General features: G+C 41.1%; 1 protein-coding gene across 7 annotated transcripts in view; it reads right to left on the reverse strand.

Moving 5' to 3' along the window:
• znf536 (zinc finger protein 536) overlaps positions 1 to 19,373 on the reverse strand; it is a 223,041-nt gene that overhangs the window by 138,769 nt on the left and 64,899 nt on the right. For all 7 annotated transcript variants that reach the window (XM_046033563.1, XM_046033557.1, XM_046033559.1 and 4 more), the window contains one exon: positions 2,734 to 2,833. The gene's annotated coding sequence lies outside the window, so the exon portion shown is untranslated. The remainder of the gene's footprint in view (positions 1 to 2,733; positions 2,834 to 19,373) is intronic.

Here is a 19,373-nt window from a genome sequence, read left to right on the forward strand (position 1 = left end):
TGGTCTTTCTTAGAACTCCTGCAGCAGCATTCAGTACAAGCTGTTGCTCCTTGAGAGCTTTTTTAGGGAGACCTCAAAAGAGACTGTTGCAATAGCCTAACCTACTAGTAATAAAGGTATGAACAAGTCTTGTTTGGCCATGAGTCCTCTAAGTCTTGTTTAAGGTGATAGTAGGATGACAAGGAGTCCAGTGAGCTAACTTTTAGACTTTTTTCTTTGGCACCAAACATAACTTTTTTACCAGCTGAAAACGCCACTTGTTGTTCTGAAAACGCCTAGCTGGCAGCACTAGGGTGCAGCGTTTTTTTCGAGACGCTTTGGTTGTTAAGATACATAATTTCCGTGGAGGTGATGTGCTGCAAGTAGGCTACCTAATTTTACTGAATATAAAAATGTCACCACAAAGTACATAGGCCTACTTGCTCTGGCCCTTGCTCTGCATGAAGAGAAGGCTGAAACATGTAGAGCGAGGGAACGGACTCGTCGTACTCAGGTTCATGAGATTTTGCGGGCAAGGAAATAACTCGGCAAGGAGGCACATTGTTTCGTTCAAGAGCTGAAAAAAAAGCTGACCTACTACACTTTGGTGGACACAGGCCCTTATTTAGTTGAAGAAAAGTCTGCCACAAGTCACTGACTTGATCAATGCATTGGTAATAGTGCTAAATAGATTTGAGTGTTGTCCGCACAACTATGGTAGGCAATGTTGTTATTTCGCATGGTCTGGCCTTGCGGGAGCATGTAGAAGTTGAATAGATATGGCCTTAGAATTGAACCTTTGGGGACTCCACACGTCACATTAAATAGCTCATGTACTTGGAAATTCTTGTGTTGTAGATAAGACTTCAACCAACTTTAGACTGTACTGGAAAGCCCAACCCAATTTTTCCTTACCTGTCTTGGAGTGTATTCATTAGAATGTAGTCTAGTATTGAGTGGACAACAATGTCGAATGCTGCACTAAGATCCAATAACAACAGTACTGAAATTTTGCCGGAGTCAGTGCTAAGACGAATATCATTTAGAACTCTAATAATTACCGGTATGGTCGGTCGCTCTCTTTCTCTCTCTCTCTCTCTGTGCATGTTGTTATCCATTAGCCAATATTTAATACAAGTAATATCCATACTGGTTGAAACAAACAATTTCATAGAAGCTCATTTCCCATCTTTGCTAAGCAAGACTTTTGTGTGAAAGGAATTAAAGGCCTGTCCCTGTTCCAAATATAGGCAGGGTGAGTTCAGTAATGGAAGCAAATAAAAGCTCGGGCAATTAATGGAAGTTTTACAGTAGGTTTCTTTAAGCCTTCTAGATACAAAACAATACTACCGTTTTTCTGGCGAGGTCAGTCTCCAATTCCAAAATATTCTTTTAAAACTAAGTAAATACTAAAATATCATGAATAGAAAAACAATTTTGAACGAAAATCAGGTGTAAAATGCAAAATACAGCTTTGAATATTGTTGTGATGGATATTAGAAATTATTTAACGACAGGACATCTCTTCAACATGTAACTGTTAGCATAGCTATTGTACCGCTTGCACATATACTCATCTATCTTTCCTTCTATGACTAGATAAAAGTGAAGATGTTTTGCTGAACAATTGTTTCCACTTGTGTGCAGCGTGATCATCACAACCAGCCTTATCATATTTTACTGTGAAACAGCATCCCTGTGGTGGGAGGCAAGGTGAAACAGGGTGACCATAAAACCAGAATGGCCATCACTTAGTGTTCCCTGCATCCCCCCTTCTACCCCCCACAGCCTACCCCTCCTCCCTGCACCCATCCCTCTCTTCTTATTTTATTTTTTTTATTTTTTTTCCCCCTGTACTATGAATAAATTTAGTCTGTCCCGGACATGAAAATGTCAAATACCTAAAATACACCTAGGCTAAATAGCATATTAATTTTTAATGCCTGCTCATCCTATGCTGCTATTCTCATATCAGGCCTGTCTGCCAACAGCTGTTGCTGGCACTCTGGCTGGGAATTTATCATCCATCTAGCTAAAGGAGGGGAGAGAAGGAGAGAATAAAAAAAGAGATGGGAGACATTGTTCAGAAGACAAGGAAAAGGGGAGGGACATATCTATGTTTTCATGGATCCCTACCTTGCATTTATATCACCTACACCTCGCAACTTTCTTACTTTGATATACGAGTGGGATTCAATTACACTAATGCCAAACATAAATTGTTCAAGATTCCTTCCTTTTCCCCACTTCGTAGGACGTTATAGCGCAAGCCTCCTCATACATAAAAGAGAATAAGGAGCAGAGTGGTGACATTGACGCTGAGGTAGTGACATTGGGGAGAGCGGCAGAGGGAGGCGAGATGCACTGAAGCAATGTGCCAGTGTGGGTGTTGAATGCCACCCATGTGCGTTTTTAGGTGGCATGTGGTGGATGATTATCATAGATTATCACAATCCAGATTGTTACAAGTTCTGTCTGCGCACATAGCAGCAGTGTACTGTAGCTGTGTGACTGTCTCTGCGTGCGTGTGTGTGTGTTTTGGTTTAAGACAGAGTGCCTTTGGGGATAAGACTAAATGGTGAGTGAATGACGAACAGTTGGAGTGTGTGAGTGTATGTGTGCATTTACTTGTGTGTATGTGTCTTGTTCTTTTATCGTTACAGAGTGAGAAGCAAATAGCATGCACAGTTTAGAAAATCTTCATGTTGAGGACCTTTTGCTACAGGCTAAGGTATGAATTGTGTGTGAGCTTACCTTAACACTCCAACTGCATACTGGAGTGCAACCTGTCTGTTAGGATCAAGAGGCCTCTCACTGTCACTCCTGACTGACTGCTGCTCACTGGAATGGCCACCTAGAGGAAGAAACAGAGGAGGGGGGAAGATTAGTGGAGGAGGTGATAATGAAATATAGACCTGAAGAGGTAAAGAGGAAGATGGACAGCATGAAGAAGGAGACAGTGATGTGTGGAAAGGAAGATGGAGATGGGGTGTGGGGGGTGGGGTGGGGGCGGAGGGGGTCGATGTCAAAATGAAAATCTAACAAATTCAGTGAGCGGCGCTGCAGAGGTCAAGGGAACGCAGCCGAAAAAGGTTAAAGATGAAATCAAAGCCAGCGCACTGCGGTGCCCGGAGGCACAGCTGAAAATCTATCCCTCCAGGGCAAGGCCACCGCTGACGTGAGGCACACAAGAAGCTAAATACTGCACGCCACTCGGGGATCTTTCATTTTCAACCGATCAATAAGGGCTTATATTTATCAGGGCCTCTGAGCAGCTGCCACGTCTGACAACCTCCACTTCATTTTTGCACTCCTCCTCTCCTCTTTTCTCCTCCTCCTCTTCTCTTCTTCCTCCCCCTCCTCCTCACCCTCGCACGCTAAATTGAGCCCCATCGACCATGAAAAGGGGCAGAGACCCTGGATTGCCATTAACCCCCCTCGTGTCACTAGTCTGTCTAACACACACACACACACACACACACACACACACACACACACGTACAAAATGCCCCGGAGATACAATTCTACTAAAGGTCTGTCTCCCCCTTCTTTAAAGAAACATGCCTTATCATTATGGCCTTGGCACAGACACCAGCACCTCTTCATGTCTTTTGTTCCTCAAGCTGCCCATGCCACCCAAGACACACACACACACACACACACACACACACACACACACATGCACAAAGACAAACAAACATGTAGACATACTGCCCTGCCACAACCTGACTTTGAAATTCTACCATTTTGAATAATTTTTGTAGCAAATTTATTTCAAATAACAAAAATATCCAATCCCAAATTACCACTATAAATCTGAGGAGCATTATGATAAGCGGAAGATTGGGTTTAGGGGTCTGAGTTAAAATAACTGGCTGTCTAATCATCTGCACAACAATATTTGCTGTGAGGCATTCTAAATAGATTATCGCTAGTCCATCTGTGTCATCATTGATTTATAAGGCATTAAGCTGCTTGGGGAAGAGAGAGGGCCTTGCCTTCTCTGGTGTTAAAGGGGCTTCTTGTTGAAATCAGGGGCACGGCAATGGAACAACTGTGGCACTCGTCTAACCTCCCCTTTAATCGTCAGGCAAGAGGAAGTGAAAATAGGACGGGCGTATCTGTTTTGTTTTTTTTTTCTTCGAAAAGGGAAGTATGAATCCAAATTTTCTGCATCTCTTTTTGTTTGCCGATACAAAGAGACTGGGAGGAGGGAAGGAAGTACAGGAAAAATACACACTGAGAGAAACAAACAGCACACACAAACACACATGCACATACACACATGCAGAAAAAAAAAAACAAGGGACATCATTAACATATGAATGCTATATGCAAATGGTAGGGAGAGAGCAGATGTTGTTGCATTTAATTGACCTATATGTGAATTGCATCCAAACCTTTCAGTGTGTGTTCTGGGCCCACTGAGTACAGTTTTGACTGGCTTTCTAGTACCACTCAACATATGAGCAGGGAGCACAGCCATTTTAGCAGTGTTTAAACATAGAGAGGGAGATGACTGAAAATAGAATACAATAGAATTGTAGGAAGAATAAGCGTCTTTGCTGAAGTTTCATCAAAACACATTGTCCCTAGTTCATCCTTGATGCCTCAGTGATGGCCTCTTTGCAATGACTGATTGTATTTTGCTTACTAACAGGTGGTGGCGTAAAGTACATTTACTTAAGTATTATATTAAGTATAATACAATTTAGAGGTAATCCACTACATTCATTTTAACACCTATAGTCACCAGTTACTTTAAAGATTCATATTTAACATAAAAATCATTTGATACAGATATTGTTACAGACTAACTACCCAGGAGTCTGTACAATAGCCAAAATAGTGAAATGTAGTGCCCCCCACAACTAGCAACAACATTAAAATGATTCTTACATGTTAAAACAACTATAATATAATTGGCTGTATATAATACTGTATAACTCCTTTTAGTTATAGTTAAGATTGAGTTGACTTGGTGACACCTGCGGTAACAGCAACTGAGTGTTTCATTACTAATACAGGTACCAGCAACTCTGTCTTCTAACAATTATGTTTAAACATTGCCTTTTATCAGCAAGCACAAAACAAAACAATTCTTGGACTTGGGGAAAAATGTGATATATGGGGAATTGTATTTCATGGCTGGCATGGCACCAATTAGGAACATTCTTTCTGATGGCCAGTGGGGGGCGACTCCACTGGTTGCAAAAAGTCTGATTGTCTAGATGTTAATGACAAAATGACCATACTTTCCACTGGATTTATTACCTCGGTAAAAACTTTCCTAATGAGTTTATCATCTCATTTCCTAGTTTCAAGTCTCCTTCAATACAGCATGATGTTCATTTAGTAAAGCATGGTCCCATTTAGAGGAAAATAAACAATAAAGCAGGGTATGCTTTAGGGTGTGGCTGTCCTTGTGATTCACAAGTAGCTACCGCGCTGAAAATGTCAGGGGTAACAATGCATATCTTTCCCAGCTCCACCCTCTTATCCAAATATGGTCACTTGGGGTTCCAAAAAACAAAGTGGTGCCAATGTGCCAAAATGGGTCAAAGTTGCTCATGCACTGGATTTTGTCTCGTCCAGTACATGCAGAAATTCCTTGTGACTCCCTTTTGCATGGGTACACAATTTAAAATCTGCACCGGAAAGGCAGACTTTGCTAGTAACAATGAAAAATGCTGCAGAATGTAAATACTGTGACTGACTGTAGCTGAAAAAATACTGACCATAAATAGTATTAAAAATGGGGTTTAATATTGTTCAAATTGTAAGGGTTATACCCCTTTCTAACTTCAACCTGGAGCAGTAGTATAATGGAGTATTTTTACATTGTGGTATAACTATTTTTACTACCTCTACTACTTGTAACAACACAGGCAGCCTGCCAAGGCCCAGATATAAGTAGTTTTGAAAGTCATATTTAGCCCTACCACGGCCCTCCAACTACATTTTATTCTGCAGGTAGAGTAGGAGAAATGCAGAGAAAAAAAGGCGAGAAAGTCACACATTTTACAGTGCAGTGTCTGCATGGGTGAGCCATGAAAAACACAGATGCTATTTTCATCTGGGCCTCTGCCTTTCTTTTTTATTCTTTTCTTTCCCCCTTCTCTCCCTCCTCTTTTATTCTCTTACTATATCCCTCTCTTTCCACCACCCAAACCTCCCCCCATTCTAGGGAATGTCATTAAATTGTATTAAATAGCCTTTGTCCAGGGGGCAAGGACCACCCGATATATGATAATACATTAATGCCCCTGTGTAGCAGCCACTGAGCCGAGACCATCTTAAGAACAAGCGTGTTGTGTGCCATTGTGTGTGTCTGTGCGTGTGTGCATGTGCGTGTGTGTTAAAGAAGTGGATGGCAATGCGGGGAGAAAAAAGGATGGAGAGAGTTGGATGAGGCGAGTTGAGGTAGAGAAATAGAAAGAGTGAGATATAGAAAAAAAAAAGAGAGGAAGGGAGGGAGAGAACAAGGTGGTGTGGCTGCCTGCGCATGTGGCTCCCTAACAACTGTGACACATACTAATAGAAACATACCTAATAAATTACGAGCTTTCAGGGTCTGGCAAGCTGACATTTTCTCTGTGCGCGGGACAATTTCATATCTGCGGCGCAAAGTCAAGGGGCTGCTGGACCAAATTGCATCACACAGAGATGCCAGAGGATTAGCATAAAAATTAACACTTAAATTTCAGCTTATTGTCAACCCCACTCCTGCACCGGCTGCCTCACAACAATCAGTTCCTCTTAGAAATCTGATTAGATTCCATGACGCTTATTATCCCAGTCATGTCTGCTTGCCCCCTTCACTTCCACCACCACACACACACCATTGGCATAGTCAGAGCACTGGCTGCCATGCCTGCCCAGGCCATTTGTTTAAATGGAATTAAGAAGAAAATAAATCTATACATGTGGCATTTCTTTTGACGGATGATGCCTCATTCTCTATCTGGGTGTTTATCTTGTGATTTTGTCTTCAGTTTACATAGAAATCCATCCTGACATGTTGATATTATATCTTTTGCATGTCAAGTTCATTTAAGCTCTCTTGAATGCTTTGTTGTAGTGATGGCGGGTGGTCAACCACAAAATATGAGAAGTTATTATTCACTATTTTTCAGTAAGAAGAATGAGCATTGAATTTAAGTATTTAGATTACGATCTCGCTGATTTGCCTCAGTCTTATTTATAATGAATTGCCACCACGGTTCTGTGTCTCTCTTTATTTCCACCTTCCTCCCTTCCAAATTATCTTCATCACATCTCATCCATCCTCCACTACACAGCCGTCACTAATGCTTTATGTTTACAGCAGAAAGCTGGAATGATGCAAAAAAAATCTCGTTTTGAGATCTCATGAGGCTGTCGCAATGAAATATTTGTCAATAACGATTTCTGTTGAAGCACATTGCACAAGCATGTACTAAAAGCACAGCGCACGTTGGGTGGCTTTGGTAAAACTCTTGATTGTTTAGACAAATGGCATTTCATCGCATCCAGATGTCTTTAAGCTGTGCTCAACCACCATCTCTGCTTTCCAAGGCGCAGGCTGAATGTATACAAATATCTCCCCATAACTGCATTCCTCATCTGGGCCTGCAAGCGTCACAGCGCTCGTCACTGAGCTTGGATGACAGCCTGCGGTACGGAGAGTTAACATTTGATATTTAGATTTTTGAGGTAATCCTCGCAGGGGCAAAATCTTTCACTAGAATGGGGGCTTGATTAGTTTAGCTCAGTTGGAGGTAAAACGAATCCCCCTGCCAATCAACTGCAAGAAAAAGATCAGATTTTCTTTTACAAATAAAACCAGGGCAAAACCAGATTTTAAAGCACTCGCAAGTTATTTTAAAAGCTTTTTTTTTTATCTGAATTAAAAAATCCAGAATAGGAAAAATCATACAAGTGGCAAGGAATGAGGTGCACCCTGGTCAGGACAGACATTATAATGTAACACTGGTACAAAGGGTCCCGAATAAAGACGACCCCAGGGTTGAGAGAAGGAGAGAAGAGAGAGGGCGAAGGAACAAATCGTCTGATGTTCTAAGTGGATAACAACAGCTCCTGCTATGCAGCAGCGGAGGCGCAGAATAATTTAAACCAGCTACCCTGCTACCCCAGCCCTCCTTTTCCTCCCTCACCCCCCGTCCACCCCTCTATTCTTATGTTAACACGGCTAAAGAGGAGTGGGCCACCCAGCAGCAGAAAGCAGAAACTTAAGTCCACGCTTCAGGAAAAATAATCCATCTCTCTGCCTCTCTGTCTTTGCAATGTAACTTTACACACTTAGACACACACACATACCGCTTGGTAAGGGAAAGGCTGAAACAGATACAGAGGGGAGAGCACCAGTACATTTATTGTGTCTTTAAAGCATATTACTTTTCAGACAAGAGTTTGAAGAAAAATAAACCGAGTGCTTAACTGGGTTATTTTCCCTTTCAGTTAACGCCACGTAACAGCAAGGCGGGGGAGAGAAGAATTCATAAGTCTTTAAATGCAGAGTAAACACTGCTTTCTTTGTTGATTGTAGAGCTCTGTTGTGTTTTTTTGCGTATGTGCCCCCCCCCCTCTTTCTCTTTCTTTGTCTGTCTATCTCTCTTTTCCAATCTCCAACCTGAAGGGCTGCTGTTGTGTTTGGTCTCCAAACAGCACATGTGAGGTACACACATCGCTGACATTTTATAGGTTCAAATCCCCAAGAATAGGAGAAGGAGAGAGTCATACTTTACACAGCGGTTTATTTTAACGGGCGCTTGTAATTAACGCAGCATGTCCTCTATCTCCCAGCCATCTATGCCAAGGCCTTTATTTAAACAACTTTATTGTGAAATGTTTGCGTTCTCAGCGTTCGGCCAGGGCCCACACACAGAATATTATTTCATACTTCGAAGGGTGGGTGGGGTAGTGTGGAGGGGGGCTTTGGAAGAGTTTACGCTTTGAGCGGTTATTGTTTTTGATTACAGCAAGACTCTTTTTAAAATGGATCAAGCCTGGTAACCTTGCGCACATACGCACACAAACACAGAGTCTCACACATCTACTGACTTAAACTAAAGTTGTGAGAGGCTGAGGGAGAACCTGTTTACAGAAGGGGTGTGCGAACCTGAAGCCTTTGCCTCGGCCAAATGTGCAATCTCGGAGTGATTTATGAGAGTAAGATCACACTATTTATGTCCAAATGAGAGCACTTGTTTAATGCCGCTGCTTGGGGGCTATTTTTTGGAGTGTGTGTTTGTGTTCTTACAGGGTTTAATGGAATTTGATTGGGAGAGTGAGTGTTTACACTTGTCAAAATGACCTGGAGTTAACACGGCACTCAACATACACAGGCATATGTTCTTGCAGGCTATCACTGAAACTCAGAAGTTTAAACTGTGCAATATGAGCATCCTGTCAAAATAAACGTGTCCAGAATTCTATTGCCTATTGTCTATTACTAGAGCAAATATCTTGCATCGAACACATTATCATAGTCTATAGTGATTCACAATATTTAACATTTCCTTGTGAAGAAATTGATTTGCTAACTAGACAAGGAGCCTCACTTGAGTTTTAAATGTGTATGACCATCGTGATGTGAGCCGTCAGCACATTAACAGCTACATTTTCACATATCCCTGCACTTCTGATTTGCCTTGATTGTGTAATTGATGTGATACATATGTATGATTCATATGTATGTATGCAGGGTTGGACACTGGACGGAAGACAAAGTTATATTGAAACCAGACAATAAAGTGCATGTTTATCTTTTCTTCACTGTGAGGTCTCATGCACATTTTAGTTAAAGTGTCCCTCATAAGCACAAACCATAAATGCACATTAAAACCACATTGAGGCTACATGATGGGTTTTAAACCCATGTCATAATATATTTAATATGCAAAACAGTCTAGGTCAGCATTGGAAAAACCTGATTCAACCCACTGACCTTCATTATACACTCACAGCAGAGATTCTATTTGTTCTATTATCTAATAATAGAGCATCCATGCTTCTAATACCTACTATATCTCATAGTGACTTACAGTGCCAGTGCATTGCCATGCCTGCTGTCCAGCAGATCAGATGGATCACAGATTGCCTTGGGGAAGCTAAGTTTAGTGTATTCTGCTTTTAGCACACAGAGGAGACTGACAGGAAAAACCTGCAAGAGGGAGAGTGACCCAACAGAAGGTTAGCATAAGTGATGCCGTGGGGACTGCTATGGTAGGGCAGAAAGACTAAAGTATAACTTTTTTGTATTTCCCTTACCAAAGTAACGGTTTGGATAAATCGACCAAAAACTATTAAGTATGTAATCTTGTTAAATGTCACAAATTGATCTCACAGAAGGATGGTCATGGGTTCAAACCTTGGCAGTCCCTTTCTGTGTGGAGTCTGCATGTTTTCCCATTGTCTGTGTAGATTGTTTGCATATATGTGGCCCTGCGATGGACAGGCGACCTGTGCGTGTGATGAGTGAGTGAGCGTATGAAATTGTCCACCGACTCGCTTTAGTGCATAGTCACTTCTTACGGACTGTCCCTGTCACAGCCTGACAGAAATCTACACTGGTGTTACCTCTTTTGGCCTTCCTCATCCTAACCCTGGGCACTTCCTGCAAATAATCATAAATAATACCGGGACAAAAGTTACCGTCAACTTGAACCTGGCTAATACCAACTAGACAGCGTACAGATGCCCCTTTTCCTCAGTTATCTGATTAATCTCTGGATCGACAAACATTCTATATTAAAAAATACCTCCTAGAATAGCTTCAGAACTTTAATATTATGATATTCATATTTGTTTTTCTAAAAATTCCATTCATATTCCTCATCTCATACTGGTAGTTATGCAGTATAACCATGATTCTGATTATCTTAAACCTAATTAACTTAGACAGCAGTCACATGGCTGTTTTTATTTATTTATTTGGGGACCGTTTGGGCAGATAAACGATTTTCTCCATCACATACACGTCATCTTAGGGGAATCATTCTAAAATGGACTTGCCTTGTTAGCAGCCGTTAATGAAATAATGGGGCCTTTTGAAAATGTTGAAAACTATATGCAGCATGTATGTGTTTAAGAAAAAATGTTTAAAGACAAAGAATTGCTTCACATAAGCAACCTTTAATGGATGTGTAAATGTATACACAGAGACAAGACCTCACACTGCCACCAGTCTTAAAAGCTTGGTGATGTCATCATGATGAGGAACACATATGCAAAAACATTCTTATTTCCCCATGTGGATTCAAGTGAGAAAGGGGGAATCTGCAAAAACATTTTCTTTCGAAAGGAAGCCACCAGCATGACCCATGTTGGCCTTTAAACTGTAGGCTCACTGTAGCTGTAGGATGTCTGTGTCTGTGAAGTTTAAGCTCAATGTAGAGCCAAAGAAACACAATTTTACACCAGACTAAACACAGGTTTAAAGGTGAAGGGTATTAGAGGAGGTAGCTAGTAGTATAAACCCACACTGTGAGTTATCAAAGCTAGTTAACTTACCTGACGATCTTAGACATAATCATTCATTTTTTGCAATGAACGTTTGCATGCTAGCTGACCTGCACTATGAAAATGTTTGACTTTTAGTAACTGTGTGCCTTAGTCTGTCTCTTCCTGGTTCGCCCCCATCATCCCTCATTCCTTCTTCTTCTGTCCTTCTTGCTTTTTCCTTTCCTTGCCTTTCCTCCCAACCCATCTTCTTCATACAGCCCTCCCTCAGTCTCCTCCTCCCCTCCCCCATATGTTGTGGTGTGAGAGACTAAAAGGAGATAAAGTGAGGTGTAGACACTTCTTTATCCCAGTGGAGGCCAAACAGATCGAACACAGCGAGCACCTGGCAGCTGGGTAGGCCACGCATAAAGAACTCCCATCCTCTCCCTCTTTTCTTATCATCTATCCTTCCCCTCCTTGCCCCTTCTCCTTTTGATGATGTACTTTTATCAATAAATCAGATGTGTTGGGTTGCCGTTTTCTCTACTTTTAGAGGTAAAAACAGACACAGTCACACAGACGCCTTCACAAATCCAGACATTTTCTAACTTTGCGGCTGGTCTAAAACAAACTCATGTAAAAGTGCCGTGCTGTGAGGAAAATAATGTCTTTTTAAAGTGTCATTGGTGTACTGACAATTTGAAGGCATAACGTACACCCCCCCCCACACACACACACTCTCTCTGCCTTACACACAGGCAAACACATTCCCAAGTGCTCTCCAGCCCAACAAGTAGGGGTAGTGGCCATTCACCAGAGCTCTATCGATCGTACCTGGCTCCGCAAAACTCTCTACTGTGTCTTTCAAACCTATTCAATTTTTAATCACCAGCTTCAACATCAGAACAAATCCCAACACTGTCAAACACCCACACAGATGTGCGTACTGCACGCACACAGGAAAGAATGCAAAAGCCACAAACTCTAACAGATGCAAAGGCACACAAAGACTAAAAAACATGCATAAACACACATCTACACAGTAAAACCCTTGTCCCTACAGACACACGCACGCACACTCTCTCTATCACACACAAAAATACAGATGCATATGTGAGTTACAAAGCATATTTCTCTGTATATTTACAGTCAAAACCAGGCATTGTTCTCGCGATGCCAAATAATCTTTAGATCTACATGCATACTGAGACTGTGTGTGTCTGGGATTGTGTGAGTGTGTGAGCGAGAGGCATATAAAACCATGTGTTATCACCTGGCCCTGTCTTGTGCCCAGCTCCAGACTGTAGCCAGCTTTGACCTTGGGCTCTGCCATATTCATTACATCATTAAGTTACCTCTTCATTAACTTTTCATAGTTTATGGAGGAGGCATTGGGAAAGGGATGGGGGTGAGTTGGTGGCGGGGGCTCTTTATCAAAAACCTTATCCATGGCTGGGCATCTGGGCCCTGTTCTGCCTGCCCAACAGTCTCCTGCCCCCTGCAGCGTCAGGGGGTGTAATCTGGAGATTAGACAAGAGCTTTTGTGGTTGTTGGGTTCAACAAATACCATGCCCTAGTGCCCTTGAACAAGGTACTCAACCCAAAGCTAGATATCACGGGTAGTTTTAATACCCAAGCCCAACCTGCTATTAAAGTCAGGCTTGGTCCAAATTCTAATCAGGTTGGGTAGGGTGCCAATTATAAATGCAGTACTTGGATCTGTGTTTTAATATGTCCAATATCCAAATGGATCCAAGCAGACTCACTATCAGCTCTAATCGGGAGGTGAATCATAATCATTACATAGAAAATGTCATAGAAAGACTGTCCTCCTCTTGTTTGTCAGGAACAGAAGAGGAAATAGTGTGATATTGTTCTAGAGCCACACAGTCTGCAGATGGAGGAGGTCGGGGTGGATAGAGGGGTCAACAAAAGTTGGAAATAGACACAGGAAATTGCTGTTCGTAAATGATGCTTTCATTCGGCAATGACAGCAAATGTTCCCTAATGTTAACGTTCATATTATTAGGTTCACATTATCCCATTTCTTCTTTCCTTTGACTGCCTAGTAGTGGGCGAGGTTTACTAATTAACCGAGGGACCCAGATGTATGTAGAAGTGTATTTGCTTATTTGCATGCATAACAGCATTGGGTTTGAACTTGTTGAGCTACTGTTGAGCTAAGATGGGGCCTACACCTGTCTTCACACTTGTATTTTACTTCTGATAACAAAATTATTAATGCAATCCTAAAAAAATATAAATATAAATTGTGTTGTATAGTTTAAAGTTGTTGGTTTTGCTGCTCTTTTCATCCACGGCAGCTTATTAAATGGTGGCGTATCATGGGTCTGTTGGGGTCGACCACATTTCGAATTCGGTGTAATTATCCTATGTTCTATTTTGGACTGGGTCTGAGTGTCCTCGGGTTCCTTCTAGAGAAGATCTTTATTTCCAAAAATGTATTTCTGCACTTTGGTTTTGGTTTGGTTTTCTAAGCCTTTCACACCCAACTGCTTCACTGTTTTTAATGGGTAGCTACAAGTGAGACTGTGTGGAGAATGAGCAGAGTGTTATCGGCAAAGAGCAAGAAGCTCAGTCAAATTTCAGTGAATAAAGGTTTAAACTGTGGCATTTGGCAATGTCTTTAATGTGCAATGTGACTTTTGCCCACAAATTTTCACTTGTGAAAATAAGCACTTGAAATAGATGTCCCCACAATTTCATGATCTGTTATCCATGTATCTGAAATCATATTGTGAACATCTTTGTGAGGGATGGCCTTGTACTGTAGGCACCAGGCACTGTTGTGCTTCCACACCACTCCAGCTTTCTGTCATTAGCGATGCATCGCCCTGACCGCAGGCACAGATTGTGTTTTTGTTTTTTTTTAACCAAAAAACAGTCCTTGCCAGCCACCATCTACCATTGCAGTCCAATTATAAATCGAATCACTATACTGCTTTGCTAACTTACCCCGACACCCCACACACACTCTTTTTAATGGCAATGCCTGGCCAGACTCCACTGCTGCTCTTGAATATCATGTGTATATATCCCTTTGTGTTACAAGCTGCTGGACTCTTGTTAGTTCACACTTTTCCACCGAGGGAGCTAAAAGGGGTCGCTGGAGGACGGGGAGGGGGGTTATAGATCCTAATTTTGTAATCTTTCTTGAACACTTTTAGGTGACATGAGCTTAGGTCAAATCATAGTCTTGTGCAAGTTTTCAGGTAATGCTATTATGTAAAATCACTATCCAAATACTCTGAGTACAAGGCTGACTCTAAAGATCACTTACCAATTACTGAACCTTAATAAATTAAGGAGAATAAATCCTTCAGGAGAAAGAGGCAGGAGGAAAAAACTGAAAAAAATTATCTTGGGAGATGTTAATAGAACGCTATACATGCTGAGCTAGAGCTTTATGCAGAAAATGGAAATGAAAAAAGAAAACCAAGGTTCAATTCAAACTGGGGCAAGGCAGGAGTAGGGTTTTCTCACAATCCCTACACAAGCCTACATATCTTCTCTCTGTGTTTAGGTTTCTACATTTACTTTTCCTACACACTCTCAATGAAGATTAATATAGGATTTATGTTCAAAGAATTATTTATTTAATTAGAAAAATAATGAAATGGGGAAAAGAAAGGAAAAAATCAAAAGAAAACACAAACAAAGCTTACAATCCCTCTTTGTCTCTCTCTCTCTGTCTCTTTCTCTATGTGTTACCTCAATTTTAATCAAATGCCATAGAAATAGTGATGCATGTCATATGACCAGGTACCTTCCATCTTATCAGGAAGAATGACTACCATTAATTGTTATTTTGATATGGTACACTCAGATTCTATTCCTCATCTGACGTCTCATCTGTCAATGAAAGCTTTTAGCTTGCCTATAGCATACTCTGCACAGTGTACATTGAACTGTAAATGGCATTATCCGGCAATCTCTTTACTTAGCTACACTAGATCCTTACACTCACACCCTCAACATTATTATAAACATTATTTTACCATATTACCTCTCTGGAAGTGCTCGAGACAAACAACAAAGTAGAGAGATATAATAAGTTTCTAAGACACACGTTGTGTTAAACCACAGATTGCCACTGGTGTCCAAAATCTGCAGACTGCAACTTGTAACTTAACCTGAAAATAAATAAATGCTGAGAGAGCATGATAATGCCTCTACAAAATAAAATCATTATGATTATCAATAGCAAAGGACAGAAAACATTACGCAGAAGACCTTGAAGGAAAAAGAGAGAAATCAGACCTTATGCTCCACCCGAGTTTCAGGCTCAAGCTGAGCCATGCTTTAAGCATCGAAAACGCCTATATATATGTATGATTGATATGCATGCCACACACAGTCAGTGAGTTGATGTTATCTTGCAGAAGTTGCACTGCTGAAAGAAATGTGTGCAAATATATCAGATGACTTGTTTTTAGTCTGGTTTTATTGTGGCAGCAAATGAGATGTGGAATAATTGGCAGCCACAACTGAAAGGCCAGATCAGCAGAAACTTTTTTTCTTCTTTCCTCCATTCTTGAAATCTTTACTAATTTCCCTTCCTCTTTTAAGGACATTTCCACATTATGTAGTGCCTCTCTTCTTCTGGATGATCACTACATACACAAACTAATTTACTTACAGTAAGAGTTTGAGTGATTTTGAAAGGGATTGCTAACAGATCCAGTGGCAGCTTTGTAATCAACAACAAAAATCTAATTCATGTAAGATGGTAATGGAAAATGCCAAATGTCTTGACCAAATGTAAGAGAAGTATCAAAAGAAATAAACATAAGCTTAAACAGATGAGTTATATTTTCCTCTAAGCCATTTTACCGAAATTGTGGAACAACTGAAACACCACATTTGTGTCAAATTTGTACAGAATAACAGAAGTTTTGGTTAAAATCAATTGCAGGACGTTTTTTGATAACAAATGAACTTTTAGTTTGACAAAAAGTCATCACTCCCGACTTGTCACATATTGACACTTGATCAAGGCCCTTTGGCGTCGCTTTTGAACGCCCTAGGTACCCCATCAGCGTCATTTTTAGATGTTCTAAGCGCCGCGGTCAAGTTAGCAACAATTAGCAACTAAAAATATGCAACGTCCGGTAAAGTTAGCAAAAATAAATATGCAACCATTTCTAAACATTGCCATAATGAAATTAAAGTTGTGAAAAACTACTACTTGGTTAGGTTTATACAACAAAACTACTTGGTTAAGGTTAGGAAAAGATCATGGTTTGGGTTAAAATAATTAGGTACGTCAGTTAACACGTAAGTTAACTTACATCACTTGCGTAACTTACGCAATTTATGTAACTCACATAACTTCAATAAAAATATTTAATGTTGACTTTTTGTTTCACACATTACACAAACACCGCTCTCCTGGTTCAAAGTCCAGGTTCTGGCCCTCCATCCACCCCAGCCACCTCCTTACTTAGTCGTCTCTGTTAAATATCATATACCTCATATACCTTTACCATCAAAAACTGACGTGACAGGGCTTCCCCCACGACACTGAACTATGACGCTAAAGGGATCCCCAGTGCGTTACAAACCGACGCAGATGGGTCTTGACCATGGGTTCATATGTGACGAGTTGGGGAGTGAGAACGGGTTGGACACAGTGCCTTTCTCCATACTTTTGTATCCTTTGGTATTCCTGCATCAAATTAAAGGTATTCTGGGTAATAAAGCAGTTCTCTGATAATTACCTTTCTGTCCACAGCTTTTAGCCATTTTAGCCACCAAGGTGTGAAGTTGCTACAGTAACCTGTAAGGTCTCTCTATTTAACGACACACTCACAAAAGGCTATCCCATCGGTCTTTGCCTGATGAAATACACACAAGGTGCTTCTATCTCCCAACAGCAGCATGGATGTATGAGCTGTGAGATGGGATGGATTTTTGTCTATCTGACAGGTAACATCCAACCTGTTTTCTTCTCTGTCTCAGAGACATTTGTGTCTGCCTCACAGCATTACTGTCAAGTTAATCTATGATGGAACCACTCTATCTTCCCTTCCTTGTGTTAGCATTGTGGCTGTGTTCACAGACAGTATGTTCAACGCTTGGAGCAGGCCCATTTTTAAATTTGAATTCCAGGAACAAGTGTTGTAAAGTAGTTTAGGCTATAAATCAAGGGTATTTTTTATAAGCGAACCGATTGAGGATTTGGAAAAGGTTAGCATGAGGAGTGTGCGGACAGATGAAAACTATTTTATCCTATTATAATATAAATGAAATATTGCATATTTAGTAAGATCTCTCAATCAAATGATTAATCTGTGGAAATGACCAGCAAGTGCTGATATCTGAACTCCAAATCAAGAATAGTCTGGTTAAACCTTTATAGAGATGTTCTCAAAAAGTCTATTGTATGATAATGATGATGCATATTAGCGTTCAAAACATTTCAAAACAACTGTAGGTTGTTGTTACACCTGGAAATATGAGTTGGTGGACAAAATGCAGAGGTGATGACACTCGGATCAATAGTGTTAGCGCTAGCTAACTCAGTGTACAGTGTGTCGTCACACACAGACCTCACACGTAACCGCAGCAATCAGAGTGCAGCCATTTGACGGGGAGAACCACTTGGGAAATGAGCCACTATGTGTGTGAGTGTGTGTGTTGTGCACGTGTGTGAGGGAGGGAAAGAGACCTCAGAGCCCTAGGGATAGTATGTCACATAAGCTCCATCACAAGGCTGCTTTATTGGGCCTGGCATGGGTCAGACCCCTACTGTCATCTTCAAATATGCCCGCCACCTGCTCACACACACACACACAAACACACACAGCTACACACATGCATGCTCACACATCCATATGTGTACACGCTCACCATATACACACACATACTCATGCATACACAAACCAGCACACATGGCTTGCAAAGAATTCATCTGGTGTTTTCTGGTAATTGCAACAATAACACCAAATCTGGACGTGTCACGTTCATTTCCCAGGACCCCAGAGTGGAGGGCTAATTTCAAACAGCCTCCCCCTCTCACACGCAGACCTCTGTCCTTTTTTCTCCACCCGCCCTTCTTTTTCTTCTTTTTTTTTTTCATCATCTCATCTAGAGAAGAAAAAAAAGGCAGTCTTTTATACACCGGCAAGTTTTGCACACGGTTATTTGCCTAAGAGTGGCAAAACTGAAATTCTTTATTTGTCTACCCTGAAAGTGTTCATGTCACTCTGCCTTCAGATTCCACATGTCTAAGATATACGCCCAGGCCTCTGTGCCAGGGACTCAGCCGCCAGAATTATAAATTAGCAATGCAATAAGATTTGCAATGCTGCCACAATGAACAAATCAGCAACTTTCTCCCCTATTTTCCAACTAATGCAAGTCTAGTTTTTTTCCACAGTAATTTCAATACATTGTTAATTAAGAAGTATCTGGTAATGCAGACATGCTTAATATATATACATATATATTTGTATATGTATAATATAAATATAGTGTGTGCTGTTTTACTTCTGTTAATCTGTTCATAGTCCGGTTTAATGCATATATTTGCTACCATCATACAACTGCCACACTGAACTCTCCATTATCGCACAATTAGCCCACGTGTGTAAACGTGGAAGTGTGTATGTGAGTGTCTACAGTATGTGTGTTCCTTTTTTTTTTCCCTCACAAGCACAAGTATGGTTGTGTGCATGACCGTGTGAATCGGCGTGTGCACGTGTCTGCTCTGTGTGACAGTGTGTGCCTGTCTGTATATGTGTGTGTGTGTTCCCTGATGGAGATAAGTCTGAGTGGTTAGGAGGGAACAGATGTCAGCTGGTGTCGGCTGCCAGGAAGACTGAACAAAGCCAATCACGTTACCTTCCTGTCCAAAACGCATGGCAGAGGGAGACCTGCATCTAACAACAATTTGTGGCATTAACTCTGAGCATGCCACCCTGCTT

Source organism: Micropterus dolomieu, linkage group LG20 (assembly GCF_021292245.1).
Source record: "Micropterus dolomieu isolate WLL.071019.BEF.003 ecotype Adirondacks linkage group LG20, ASM2129224v1, whole genome shotgun sequence".
Classification (NCBI taxonomy): domain Eukaryota; kingdom Metazoa; phylum Chordata; class Actinopteri; order Centrarchiformes; family Centrarchidae; genus Micropterus; species Micropterus dolomieu.